Here is a 13487-nt window from a genome sequence, read left to right as displayed (position 1 = left end):
TCAGGACTGATCTCCTTTAGGATGGACTGGTTGGATCTCCTTGCAGTCCAAGGGACTCTCAAGAGTCTTCTCCAACACCACACTTCAAAAGCATCAATTCTTCATTGCTCAGCTTTCTTTATAGTCCTACTCTCACATCCATACATGACCACTGGAAAAACCATAGCCGTGACTAGATGAACCTTTGTTGGCAAAGTAATGTCTCTGCTTTTTAATATGCTATCTAGGTTGGTCATAACTTTCCTTCTAAGGAGTAAGCGTCTTTTAATTTCATGGCTGCACTCACCATCTGCAGTGATTTGGAGCCCAAAAAAATAAAGTCTGACACTGTTTCCACAGTTTCCCCATCTATTTCCGATGAAGTGAAGGGACCACATGCCATGATCTTAGTTTTCTGAATGTTGAGCTTTAAGCCAACTTTTTCACTCTCCTCTTTCACTTTCATCAAGAGGCTCTTTAGTTCTTCTTCACTTTCTGCCATAAGGGTGGTGTCATCTGCATGTCTGAGGTTATTGATATTTCTCCCAGCAATCTTGATTCCAGCTTACCGGAAAAGCAGAAAAGGCAAGTGTGACAGATCTTATTTGTTCTTCAGTAGGATATTTCACCCAATGTCTTAGATCTTCCCAGGCAGTTATACAAAAAAAGTTAATCATCCCTAGGTTATTGTCACCTAAGGGGAGAGTCCTAGTGACATACCTAGTGACTCTTAGTCACTATTTGTTCAAGGACTTCCTTATCAAGGTAATAGGTGACTCAAAGTTGTTAGTAATGGAAGATACTTTGGATGGGAAGGCTTGGGAGTCATAAAGATCTGAGACAGGAATGGTGCCCTGAATTCAGCCAGATTCAGTCATTGATTCATGCACTGATTTATTCATTCATTCACTGAAGGCATATTCATCAACACTTAGAACACATCAGAGGTTGTCAAAGGTGTTGGGATATAGCAATAAGCAAAACAGAAAAGGGTTCTGCTCTCCCTGAGCTTGTGTTTCAGTTTACAGCAGAAGCTCTGTTCTGGAGACCAGAGGTGAAGGAAGGAGGGGAGTCTGGCGCAGAGAAGGACAGGGACCAGGAATGTCTCAGGACCCAGCAGTGACCCTGGCCAATCTCCACCAGACCATGGGGCTCCCTGTTGGTGTATCTTTAGCTCCTGTCCAGAAGTCTATGGGGCCAGACCAGTTCTCTTCCTGACTCAGGAACAGGGACTGGATCGGATTCTGAAGCTGAGGGGCTCAGAGACCCCAACAAGGAGAAATTAAGAACAGGGGAACCAATGAAAACCTTCTGGTTTTCTTCTAATCTTTGGGCCATTGACCCCTTCACGCCATTATCAACTTGTAATTGATCTGAATTCTAAGCTCTTATTCTTTTTATTTTGATGATTTTTTCCACATGAATAGGAGATGGTGCCTCACCTCTAAGACTGTACTTAAGATTTCAACATGTAGTTATCACCATAAATGCACATTGGCCCCACTGGCTGGAGTGTTCAAGAAAGCAGTTTCATGAGCCTCCTTTTCTCGTTTTCTTGTAGAGAAGGTCAGAGACACAAGTCACTGCCTAATTGAACTTTTTTTACTCTTTATCCTATGTTTTCAATGCACTCAAAACTTCCTTACTCCTACTGAGACCCTTCACTTTCTTAGAAAGATTCCCATCCCTTAACTTCAGCCCTGGTGGCTTATTTCTCTTCTTTCAGCATCTTGTCTCAGAAAAAAAGGTTGCATGAGTTTCCTGTGGCTTCTGTACCACAAACTCAGTGGCTTGAAAAAGTAAACATTAATTCTCTGACAGGTCTGGTGGCCAGAAGTCCAAGATCAAGGTGTCAGCAACTTCTGTGACTTGGAGCAAGTCATTTAAACTGGAAATAGTACTGCTATCCAAAATAAGTAATTTCATAGGAAGTAAGCCTAGGAAAATCATAAAGTAGTATGTAAACACAAGGTCTGCCACTATTCTGGTTTTCATTGTTTCAGCAGTGTACTATAAATGGCCACTGAACAACTAAAAATTGGGCTAACATATGACCCAACAATCCTGCTCCCGGGCATATACTGGACAAAATTCTAATTCAAATAATACATGCACCCTAATGTTCATTGCAGCACTATTTACAATAGCCAAGACAAGGAAGCAGCCTAAATGTCTATCAATACAGGAATGGTTAAAGAAGAGTGGTATATATGCAATGGAATACTACTCAGTCATGAAGAAGAATAAAATAATGCCATTTGCGGCAACATGGATGAACCTAGAGATTACCATACTAAATGAAGTCAGACAGAGAAAGAAGACTATTCACTTTCTATGTGAAATCTTAAAAATGATATAAGTGAACTTAATTTACATAACAGAAACAGACTTGCAGGCTGCAAAAAGGAACTTACGGTTAGCAACAGAGGAAAGATGGGGCATGGGAAAGATAAATTAGAAGTTTGTGATTAATGCCTACACACTACTGTATTTACAATAGATAACCAACAATGGCCTACTCTATAGCACAAGGAGGTCTACTCAATAATCTGTAATAATGTAAATGCTAAAAAATTTGAAAAAGAACAGATATATGTATATGTATTAATATCAATATAAATGAATCAATTTGCTGTTACACCTGAAACTAACTCAACACTGTAAATCAACTAAACTCCAATATAAAATAAAATTTAAAAACATGAACAATTTCACATAATGTATTTATTCCTTTTTATTGGTAAAACTTTTAACAACTGTATCCTTACGTACAAACTAACGTTATACTTGTTCCTCAAAAAGGTGACAAAATTTCCCTGGAATTCCCTGGAATTCATGAGTGTCGTTTACCCAACAAATATTTATTGAGTACCATGTTAGGATTGTTCTGCAGAAAAGTAGTGCCTGAAATTGACACAACCCTGCCCTACTGGAATAGAATTCATGCAGGGGAGAAGAAGAGTTGTTGTTCTGCCGCTCAGTAGTGCCCGACTCTTTGTGACCCTATGGACTGCAGCACGCCAGGCCTCCCTGTCCATCATCAACTCCCAGAGCTTGCTCAGACTCATGTCCTTCAAGGCGGTGATGCCATCCAACCATCTCATCCTCTGTCGTCCCCTTCTCCTCCTGCCTTCAATCTTTCCCAGCATCAGGGTGTTTTCCAATGAGTTGGCTCTTTGCATCAGGTGTCCAAAGTATTGGGGCTTCAGCTTCAGCATCAGTCCTTCCAATGAATATTCAGGGAGGGTGAACAGGGTAAAAAAGGAAAATGTCAAAGGAAAATTACATAACGACAAGGGCTTTAGGGGAAAAAAAAGCCAGGCTGTGTCAGATGAAAAATGGATTAAATTTTAGACGTGGGAAGAGGTTTCCCAGGAGAGGGAGGATCCTGTCTGGTGTTTGGAGGAGGCCAGCTGGTGCCCTGAGGATCAGCAGGACTGGGGCAAGAGGAGAGATCTGAGAGATGGAGGCCTCAGAGTAGGGAGGGGAAACTGGGGGGGCCTCAAGTTCTTCCTCTGAGTCACTGTGGGCCACTGGAGGGCTTCAGCTGAGGAGAGAAGGTCTGACAGATGTTTTAACAGCATCCCTCTGGTTGCTGTTTTGAGAACAAACACAGTGTTTAAAAGCCTTTAGAAATAAGTATTCAAATGTGCAAGTCATACTGACAAATCATTTTTAAAATGTCAAATTATATATGCAGCCAATTAAGCCAACTATGCTCCATTCCCCTTGGGGGCTTGGTGTGCACTGACTGCAAATGTCGGGTAGTATATGCAGCCTGTTGCTTGTGTGGGTTGCCCTAAGGGACCTTGGAAACAGCCCTTTCCAGGGGACATTTGAGACTGGCCTGCTGGCCTCAATCTTGGCTGCAGACAGGTATGCACGGTGCCTTTGGAAAGCCCCAGGGCACAGTGGCCAGGGTCCACACTGGCCAAATCATAAAGTCCACCCACATCAAGCTGCAGAACAAGGAGCATGTGACTGAGGCCCTCTGCAAGGCCAAGTTCAAGTTCCCTGGCTGACGGGAGGTCCACATCTCCAAGAAGCAGGAATTTGCTAAGATTAACGTGGATGAACCTGAAAACATGATGGCAGAAAAGTGGCTCATCCCAGATGGCCAAGGGGTCAAAGTGAAAAGTGAAGTCTCTGAGTCAGACACGATGACTCTTTGCACCCCCAAGGACTGTGGCCTGCCAGGCTCCCCTCTCCATGGGGTTTTCCACGCAAGAGTACTGGAGTGGGTTGCCACTTCCTTCTCCAGGGGATCTTCCCGACCCAGGGATTGAACCCGGGCCTACCCGCATTATAGGCAGACGCTTTACCATTTGAGCCACCAGGAAAGATATGAGGGGTCAAATACATCCTTAATTATGGCCCCCCAGACCAATGGTGGGCCTGCACTCATGAGAGCCTTGGTGCTTTCCCCTGCTCACTCACGCTCACCACTAAATCCTACTTCCCTGTCAAAATAAAATGTCAAATTAAAATGTCAAATTATGCCAACTCTACCTCAATAAAACTGAAATGAATGAGTGAGTGAATGAATGAATAAAAGGTCAATTTTTTTTTAATTAAACCAGATCAGGTGGTTTTTGTGGGGAAATAGTTTACTTGTTGTTCTATACAAACACCAAAGTTGAGGGTGAAAATAAAGGAACAAGACACAATCGGCTAGTTTCCTCAAATATTCTTCTCCCTCGTTATCGAGTGTGTTCAAGCTCAAAGAGGGAAGGGCTTCCTTGATCTCCTCCTCTCTCCCCAACGAGGAAGACCCAGCTGTTCCTGGGGTGGCCCACTGCTGGGACAGCCACCGTGGGAGAAGGGCAGAGGAGATCTGAACGCAGCCCTGTGACGGACCGTCTGGCACAGGCTGGGGCACCTCCTACCCAACTGGCTTTCTGTCTTCCTCTGCCACTCAGGCTGGTCCAGGAAAAGAGCATCACCAGTCAGCCCTCTCTAGGCGTTAAAGATGCTATAAGACTCAATCACAGGCCAGACGTTTCACAGATAGCTGCCAACAGAAACCAAACGATTGGATATAATAAAATATATTTTGGCCATAAAGAAAAACGAAATGCTGACACAGGTTACAACCTGGATGATCCTTGAGAAGAGTAGGCTGAGTGAAAGAAGCCAATCACAAAAGACTCTTGCTCCTTGGAAGAAAAGCTATTATGACATACCCAGACAGTGTATTAAAAAGCAGAGATCGTCACTTCGCTGACAAAGGTCTGTATAGTCAAAGTTATGGTTTTTCCAGTAGTCATGGACAGATGTGAGAGTTGGACCATAAAGAAAGCTGAGTGGTGAAGAATTGATGCTTTCAAACTGTGGTGTTGGAGAAGACTCTTGAGAGTCCCTTGGACTGCAAGGAGATCAAACTAGTCAATCCTAAAGGAAATCAATCCTGAATATTCATTGGAAGGACTGATGCTGAAGCTGAAGCCCCAATACTTTGGCCACCTGATGGGAAGAGCCAACTCATTAATAAAGACCCTGATGCCGGAAAAGACTGAGGGCAGGAGGAGAAGGGGACGACAGGATGAGATGGTTGGATGGCATCACTGACTCAATGGACGTGAGTTTTGAGCAAACTCTGGGAGATAGCTAAGGACAGAGAAGACTTGTGTGCTACAGTCCATGGGAGCCACAAAGAGTGATGGAGCAACTGAACAACCAAACAAAAAATGATACACTTCTGTTCATGGGAAAAGCCCAGAATAGGCAGGCAGAAAGCAGATTAGTGATTACACAGGGCTAGCAGGGAAGAGAAGGGCTGAAGGGGTGATGGCTAATGGAAACAGAGCTTCTTTCTGAGGTGATAAAAATGTCCTAAACTTGACTGGGGTGATGGCTGCACATATGTGTGAATATTCCTAAAACCACTGGACCATATACTTTACATGGGTCAATTTTGCAGTATGTGGATTATATCACAATACAGGTGTTTAGGTGAGTTTGTGTAGTATGTAGCTTGAAAAGACCAAGTCAGACTGACACAGAGGCTCTGACCTGCTGCCTTGGGAGCAGGCAGCTGATGGTCACCTGTCTGTTGTGTGTTCTGTGTGATAGAAGTGCCCTCTGGCTCCCTGCACGTGGGGAGTCATGGGAGAAATGTCTCACCAGGGACTGGCTACATAATTTGCAGAGCCTTCTGCAAAATGGAGGGAGAAGGCAATGGCACCCACTCCAGTACTCTCGCCTGGAAAATCCCATGGTTGGAGGAGCCTGGTAGGCTGCAGTCCATGGGGTCGCTAAGAGTCGGACACGACTGAGCGACTTCACTTTCACTTTTCACTTTCTGCATTGGAGAAGGAAATGGCAACCCACTCCAGTGTTCTTGCCTGGAGAATCCCAGGGACGGGGGAGCCTGGTGGGCTGCCATCTATGGGGTTGCACAGAGTTGGACACGACTGAAGTGACCTAGCAGCAGTAGCAGCTGCAAAATGGAAAAGAGCCTCTTATTTTATATATATATATATATATATATATATAATTAAGGAATTCCCTGGCAGTCCAGTGGTTAGGACTTTGCCCTTTTATAGATGAGACCACAGGTCAGTCCCTGGTGGGGAAACTAAGATCCCACAATTCTCAGGGCATGACCAAAAACATAAATAAATAAAATAAATGAAAATGTAATTTTTTAAAAAATGTAAAAATTTTAAAGTATTAAGAATTTCATGAACGCAACTGGGAACTGGTCCCCTCATTGTCCCCTTTTCCAGGTGTGGCGGTGGAGAAGGGGCATGTCCCTGTGAGTCATCTCTACTTTGTTTTAATAAGGGGGCAAATACAGGACTGTTTCTTTGCTCAGAGAGCTGGGGCATCTCCTGCAGAGTTCCCTGAGAACCTTCCAGAAGATGAGCCCTGGGGTTCTTCCCCTTGACAGCTGAGAGTGGTGGGTGGTCTCTCCGCTTCACCCTAAACCAGAACCAAAGAGGCAAGTTCAAGGTGACAAGTCTGGCATTTAGAGGTAAAGCCAGCATTAGCTGTAATGAGAAGAGGTGATTTATATAATGACTATAAATCAGAGACACCAACAACTCCATGGGTCTGAAATAGACATAGACACCGGAATTCATAAAAGTAAAGAAACGAGGGAAAACGTCTTGCAGCAATTGGAAGGCCATTCCTCTAAAGAACGTGAAACAAGAGGGAAGGAGGCAGGGCACAACCTTTAAAAGAATGGCATACCAGTTGAGGATATGACCTAAACTGGTTAGAGTCATCTAGGTCCAAGATGGCAGCAGACTGACCTTCCAGTGGGCCCTGAGCCTCGGTATACACTCATTGTAATACACTGCTGCTGTTTAGTTGCCAAGCCGTGTCTGACTCTTTGCGACCCCATGGACTGTAGACTGACTGGCTCCTCTGTCCATGGGATTTCCCAAGCAAGAATACTGCAGTGGGTTGCCACTTCCCTCTCCGGGGGATCTTCCCAACCCAGGGATCTAACCGAACTCTCCTGCATTATAGGAGAGTCTTTACCATCTGAGCCAGCAGGGAAGATAATGCATTACCATAAGCTAAATGACACACCCACAGGTGCCCTGACAGTTCCAAGGCTGATCATAAAAAGCCAAAAAGTGGGTGGTGGCCCAGTTCCTGGAAATCTCCACTCCTTCTCCAAAGTAGTTGGAACAATCCTCCCGCTCATTAGCTTATGAATTTTCCCAGCCCATAAAACTAACCACCCCATATCTCAGGGCCTCTGGCCTTCTGAGATGACCCACACTCTGTCTGTGGAATGTGTTTCTCCTGGGGCTATTTTTGCCTTTTAGATGGACCGAATTCTGTCTATGGAATGTGTATCTCTCTCAATAAATTCACTTCTTACCTATCATTTTGGCTTTCATGGAATTCCTTCCGTGCTAACACATAAAGAACCCGAGCCTCATTAAGTCCTGGGACCAGGTGTGTGATCTCAACTAAAAGGGTTCAAATTCTAATCTGGGTTTTGATTGGGTTCGAGTCCCAGCCTGAGGGGAGCAGTTTCAAACGGACATAACATAAATACCCGGTTTTAATAATTATTCTCGTGTTGCTTCTGTCACATTCCTGGGCTTTAAAATGCTAATCCAGGTTTTACATTTTCACCAAAAGCGGCAACGTAAATTAGCCTTCCTCAATCGCTGGCTGGACTGGCGGGTGCAGCAGTGACTAACTCTTCGTTTGTGTGAAGACTAGCAGCTCGGTGTCCAGTTTGCAAGATAAATAGTCAGACTGAGGCTCAAAGCATCATTCAGTCCAGCGTGTACTGTGGGAATCATTTTGTGATTCAGAACACACACACACAACTCTGAAATCCTATATCTCCTCAGATCTGACTCACACTGCAGACACATTTATTTAGGGATTATCAATTCTTCAGAATACAACGGGTCCCTCTTACTATTTTTGTTGCTCAGACTTGCCTAGAGCTGTCATCATGCAGCTTAATATCACAGTGGATTTTGAAGGCGGCTCATATACTCTGAGAGTACTGCCTTATAAGGAAATATGACTGCGTCAGGGAGGCAGCGGGGGCAGCTGGCCTGGACTGGGGCCCCAGGTCCACCAGGAAACAGTCCTAGGACCTAGGACCAACAGCAAGAAATTGATCCTCTGTAGGCTTCAGTTTCCTTATAAAGAACAGAAGTTGGTTTCACTTATTAACTGTCATTTTTTCTCAAATTTTAAAATTCAGTATTTATTCCTTGATATCCTGCCACCAAAGGCCAGAGAATTACAGTGAAACCATGAGTGCCTATGGACGGCATTGGTCTTGACCTTATTCCTTGCTATGAGTCAAGATCCTGCTTAGAATATAGAACTGGGCGGTCATTAGACGTGGCCGAAGGGGATGGTGGGATCAACCCTTGCAGGGTCAGGGGGGCTCTGGCTTGTTTGTCACAACCTTGTATGTGCCAGGCATTGTTCTAAGAGTTCAAGAAACTTTAACTCATATAATCGTCCAGCGGCCCTAGGAGAAAAGCATGGCTATGATGCAAATGATGGAGAAGGAAACTGAGGCCCAGACAGTTTATGTAGCTTACCAGGGTTGCAGCTGGACAGCTAATAAAAGGCTGAGCTGGGACTGGACCCCAGGGAGACTGGCCTAGCAAAGGATAAGATCACGGGCTTGCTCTATCTAGTTGTCCTGCCTTCATACCCACAGGGATCAATCACAAGGGACCAATTTTTGGGCTCCAAAATCACTGCAGATGGTGATTGCAGCCATGAAATTAAAAGACGCTTACTCCTTGGAAGGAAAGTTATGACCAACCTAAATTGTATATTAAAAAGCAGAGACATTACTTTGCCGACAAAGGTCCGTCTAGTCAAGGCTGTGGTTTTTCCAGTGGTCATGTATGGATGTGAGAGTTGGACTGTGAAGAAAGTTGAAGAATTGATGCTTTTGAACTGTGGTGTTGGAGAAGACTCTTGAGAGTCCCTTGGACTGCAAGGAGATCCAACCAGTCCATCCTAAAGGAGATCAGTCCTGGGTGTTCATTGGAAGGACTTATGCTGAAGCTGAAACTCCAGTACTTTGGCTACCTCATTCGAAGAGCTGACTCATTGGAAAAGACCCTGATGCTGGGAGGGATTGGGGGCAGGAGGAGAAGGGGATGACAGAGGATGAGATGGCTGGATGGCATCACCGACTCAATGGACATGAGTTTGAGTAAACTCCGGGAGTTGGTGATGGACAGGGAGGCCTGGCATGCTGCGATTCATGGGGTCGCAAAGAGTTGGACATGACTGAACGACTGAACTGAACTGAATTGACTAAAGAGAAGTACAGAAGCAAGTTACCTGCTCTCGAATAGTGCGGGACCACACTGGGGGTCGAGTGGTGCTGCAAGGGTGCTGGATCACCCCAGGCTGGCCTGGATTCTGGGAACCCGTGTCAGCAAATGGGCATGAAGAGAGGACAACTGCATGGTATACACATCGTGTGTCTATCTGCTGTGTGAGGTGAGGGGAGATGGGGGCGCTTTAAAATGTAATTTCATCTGTTCCTTTTTAAAATTGTTTTTCACTTATTTTTGGCTGTGCTGGGTCTCCAGCGCTTTGCACAGGCTTTTCTAGTTGCGGTGAGCAGGGGCTACCCTACTTTCGGTGCAGGGACTTCTCAGAGCGGTGGCTTCTGTTGCAGAGCAGGGCTCTAGAGGGCAAGCTCAGTAGTTGAGGTGCATGGGCTTAGTTGCTCCACAGGATATGGAATCTTCCGAGACCAGGAATGGAACCCATGTCCACTCCATTGGCAGGTGGACTCTTAACCACTGGAGCACCAGGAAGTCCTCATCTGTTCCTTGACCCTAACATGTATCAGTAGAATAACTCCTGCCAGACATGACCCAGTGACTGCAAGGTGAATGGTCAGTAAAGGAAACATAAGTGGTAGGATATTAATGAATTTTTTTCAGTCACTCAGTCGTGTCTGACTCTTTGCGACCCCCTGAACTACAGCACACCAGGTGTCCCTATCCTTCACAATCCCCCAGAGTTTGCTCAAACTCATGCCCATTGAATCAGTGATGCCATTGAACCATCTAATCCTCTGTCATCCCCTTCTCTTCCTGCCCTCAATCTTTCCCAGGATCAGGGTCTTTTCCAATGAGTTGGCTCCTCACATCAGGTGGCCAAAGTATTGGCGCTTCAGCTTCAATATCAGTCCTTCCAATGAATATTCAGGGTTGATTTCCTTTAGGATGGACTTGGATCTCCTTATAGTCCAAGGGACTCTCAAAAGTCTTCTCCAACACCATAGTTTGAAAGCATCAATTCTTTGGCACTCAGCCTTCTTTATGGTCCAACTCTCACATCTGTACATGACTACTGAAAAAAACACAGCTTTGACTAGACAGACCTTTGTCCACAAAGTGAATGAATGAATTAAATTATATCTATCTCTAAGTGCATTTTGTCCTCCACTGCCTACCCCCTTCTAGGATTTCCAAAGTCTTGCATTTGTGTATGGTATTTGCAGAACTGTGGACTTCATTTTTACTTCTTCAAGAGCAGGGACTAAGCCTTTACTCATCTGTCTTCTCAGCAGCTGACACTGTGTTTGCTGAATGAATAAATGATATACTTCAGACCACAGGACGTCTGTTTAGCTTGCAGCTGGAAACCACTTCAAACTGTATATTGCGTATTGATTAAGATTTCAAGGTAAATACAGACATGTTTCTAAGGAAGTGTTTTTGTTGTGGTGGTTTTTACAGGATGACTTGGTAAGCTAATCATTTTAAATAATTACGTCTGGATTCTAAAGAACTCTATGTGCATTCTACTCTCTAGAAATTTAGTATTTATAATGCATTCATTCTGCTATAATTCCTCTTTCTTCCTGTCTTCAATGAGCTTCCTTCTTTCTTAAAGGAAGAGTTAAGGCTGCTCCTACACTCAGTTTGACATGGTGTATCTGGTCATTTCAGCCCAAGCACATCCCAACTTTTAATTTCCTTCTAACACCTTTGACTTTTGATCTTGAAGCACAAGGGTCATACTTTTATTGGGTTTAATTCACTGGAAAACCCGATGTTCCTTATGAATCAAGCCATAATAGTCAATGAATAATCACAGGCTGCAGCCATGCTGGGTTTTAGTTCTGCTGAGTAGCTAGGAAACCGACTAATAACTGGAAGGTAAAAAGTGTTAGGAACCCCGGTACGGCCCCAGAACCAGGATAAGCCATTTAATTACAGGCCGGTGACCCAGCCAAGCACAGAGGGGGTTAGTTACTGAGTAGGACCCAGGGTGAGGGGGCTGCTTGGCTGAGCCCAGGGCTCCTGGGAAGAGGAGCAGGGAGGGGCAGAGGTCTGGGTGGGAGTCAAGAGTCCAAGGTGTGTGTAACCTGAGCTTCCTTTCCTTCTCTCAGCTGCTGTACTTTTTCCAGCTCTGCACTTATGCTCCTGCCTAGATTACTTTCTATAAGTTTTCATGTATTTATATCTGAGAGGGTAGGAATGATTTTTTTTTTCATATATTGATGTACATATTTTAAAGGATTTTTCATAAAATGCTCCCAGAGGGGAGCTTGGAAAAAGACACGCATTAGCTACATCATTTTGAACCTCTCTCTACCAGGTGCTGGACAAATTTGCAAATTTGGCTCTGTGTTGAGCTCCCATCACAGCCTTATGACATAGGTGGCATAATCACCCTTGCTTCTATACAGCTGAGAACCGCCCCAAGGTTTAGCCAGTTGGAGCACAGGGAAATATGGTTGTCGTGAGCGGACTGTCTTCAAAATCCTGTGACCCTTCTTTTGATGTCCTTCTGCTCAGGTGTGCTGGAAACGTCCCTCCTCTCTGAGCCCTTCAAGGAAGACAGATGTCTTCCCAAAGATCACTGGGTCTCAGGGGGCAGGGGCCCTGAGGTCTCAGGGGCCCCTGATCACCTAGCACTGATACCCATGGACATGGGAGCAGCTGCTATGGACAAGGCAGCCCCACCCCGGGCAACTGAACTTGACCTAATGGCTGTCTTTTCCAAGTTTCTCAGATGCTTTCAGTAGCCTAGGGGGAAAGTCCCTCTATTAGCTGAAACTGCAGCCTGAATGAGTCAGTATTTTCTGGTATAGTTAAAAAAAAAAAAGGTAGCATACTCTTCATGTCTCCATGGTAACTTATTATGGATCTGTATACCACTTATGAAATTCCTTCCTGATCTATCTATCTATGATTTCTGATCCAGGCTTGAATGTACACGGAGAAACCATTAGAATCAATTCAATCTGCTGAAAATATCAATCATTTTTTCTCCTGGTGGTTTGAGCTGGATAGACCCAGCCTCTGACCTATGCAATGGCGATTCCTAGAGACCCTCAGGTACCTGAAAACATTAAGGTGCAATACTATCTCAATTATCTGAACAACTCCTGGGTTCAGAGTTGCCATGGAAACCGGGAACCTTGGCAACAGAGAAGTGAGGCCCGTCTCCCTCTCCCTTCACAGCACTGCGGTCTCTGAGATGCACCAACTTCCAGTCCCTGGCCTTGCCTAAGCTGAGATATTTTATTCTACACCCACCTTTGGGAATCTATTCCACCAAAATATTGAGAATCTGATCTGAATCGGAAATGTGCACATTTCTAGCCAGAGACTCAAGTATTTCCTGCTAAAAATGGAAACGGGAGGTACTGGTGACAGTTTTTACCATAGTTGGAAGTCAGATAAGCTGGAGTTTCAACCCTGAATTTCCCATTTATACGTCTTCTGACTGGGCAAGTTATTTGCCCTAAGGGTCAATTCTCTCATATTTAAAGCGAGGACAATGAGGCCTTGGAGAATTATCCCGGAGGATTAGTCCAGGCGCAAGAGGTAAAGAACCCGCTTGCCAATGCAATGTAAGAGATGCCGGTTCAATTCCTGGGTTCAAAGATCCCCTGGGGGAGGAAATGGCTACGCACTGCAGCGTTCTTGCCTGGAGTACTCCATGGACAGAGGAGCCTGGCGGGCTACAGTCCATGGGATCACAAAGAGTCTGCACGACTGAAATGACTTATCACAGTCCAG

The 13487-nt window shown here is 44.9% G+C and overlaps 1 pseudogene; it reads left to right on the top strand.

The window, feature by feature from the left end:
- The first annotated feature begins 3673 nt into the window (after positions 1-3673).
- On the top strand, positions 3674-3800 carry LOC122676249 (annotated as a pseudogene).
- Positions 3801-13487: the final 9687 nt, after the last annotated feature.

The sequence above is a fragment of the Cervus elaphus genome, chromosome 19, assembly GCF_910594005.1.
Source record: "Cervus elaphus chromosome 19, mCerEla1.1, whole genome shotgun sequence".
Lineage (NCBI taxonomy): Eukaryota > Metazoa > Chordata > Mammalia > Artiodactyla > Cervidae > Cervus > Cervus elaphus.
Note: the sequence above shows the minus strand (reverse complement) of the source record. Positions and strands in the feature narration are given on the sequence as shown.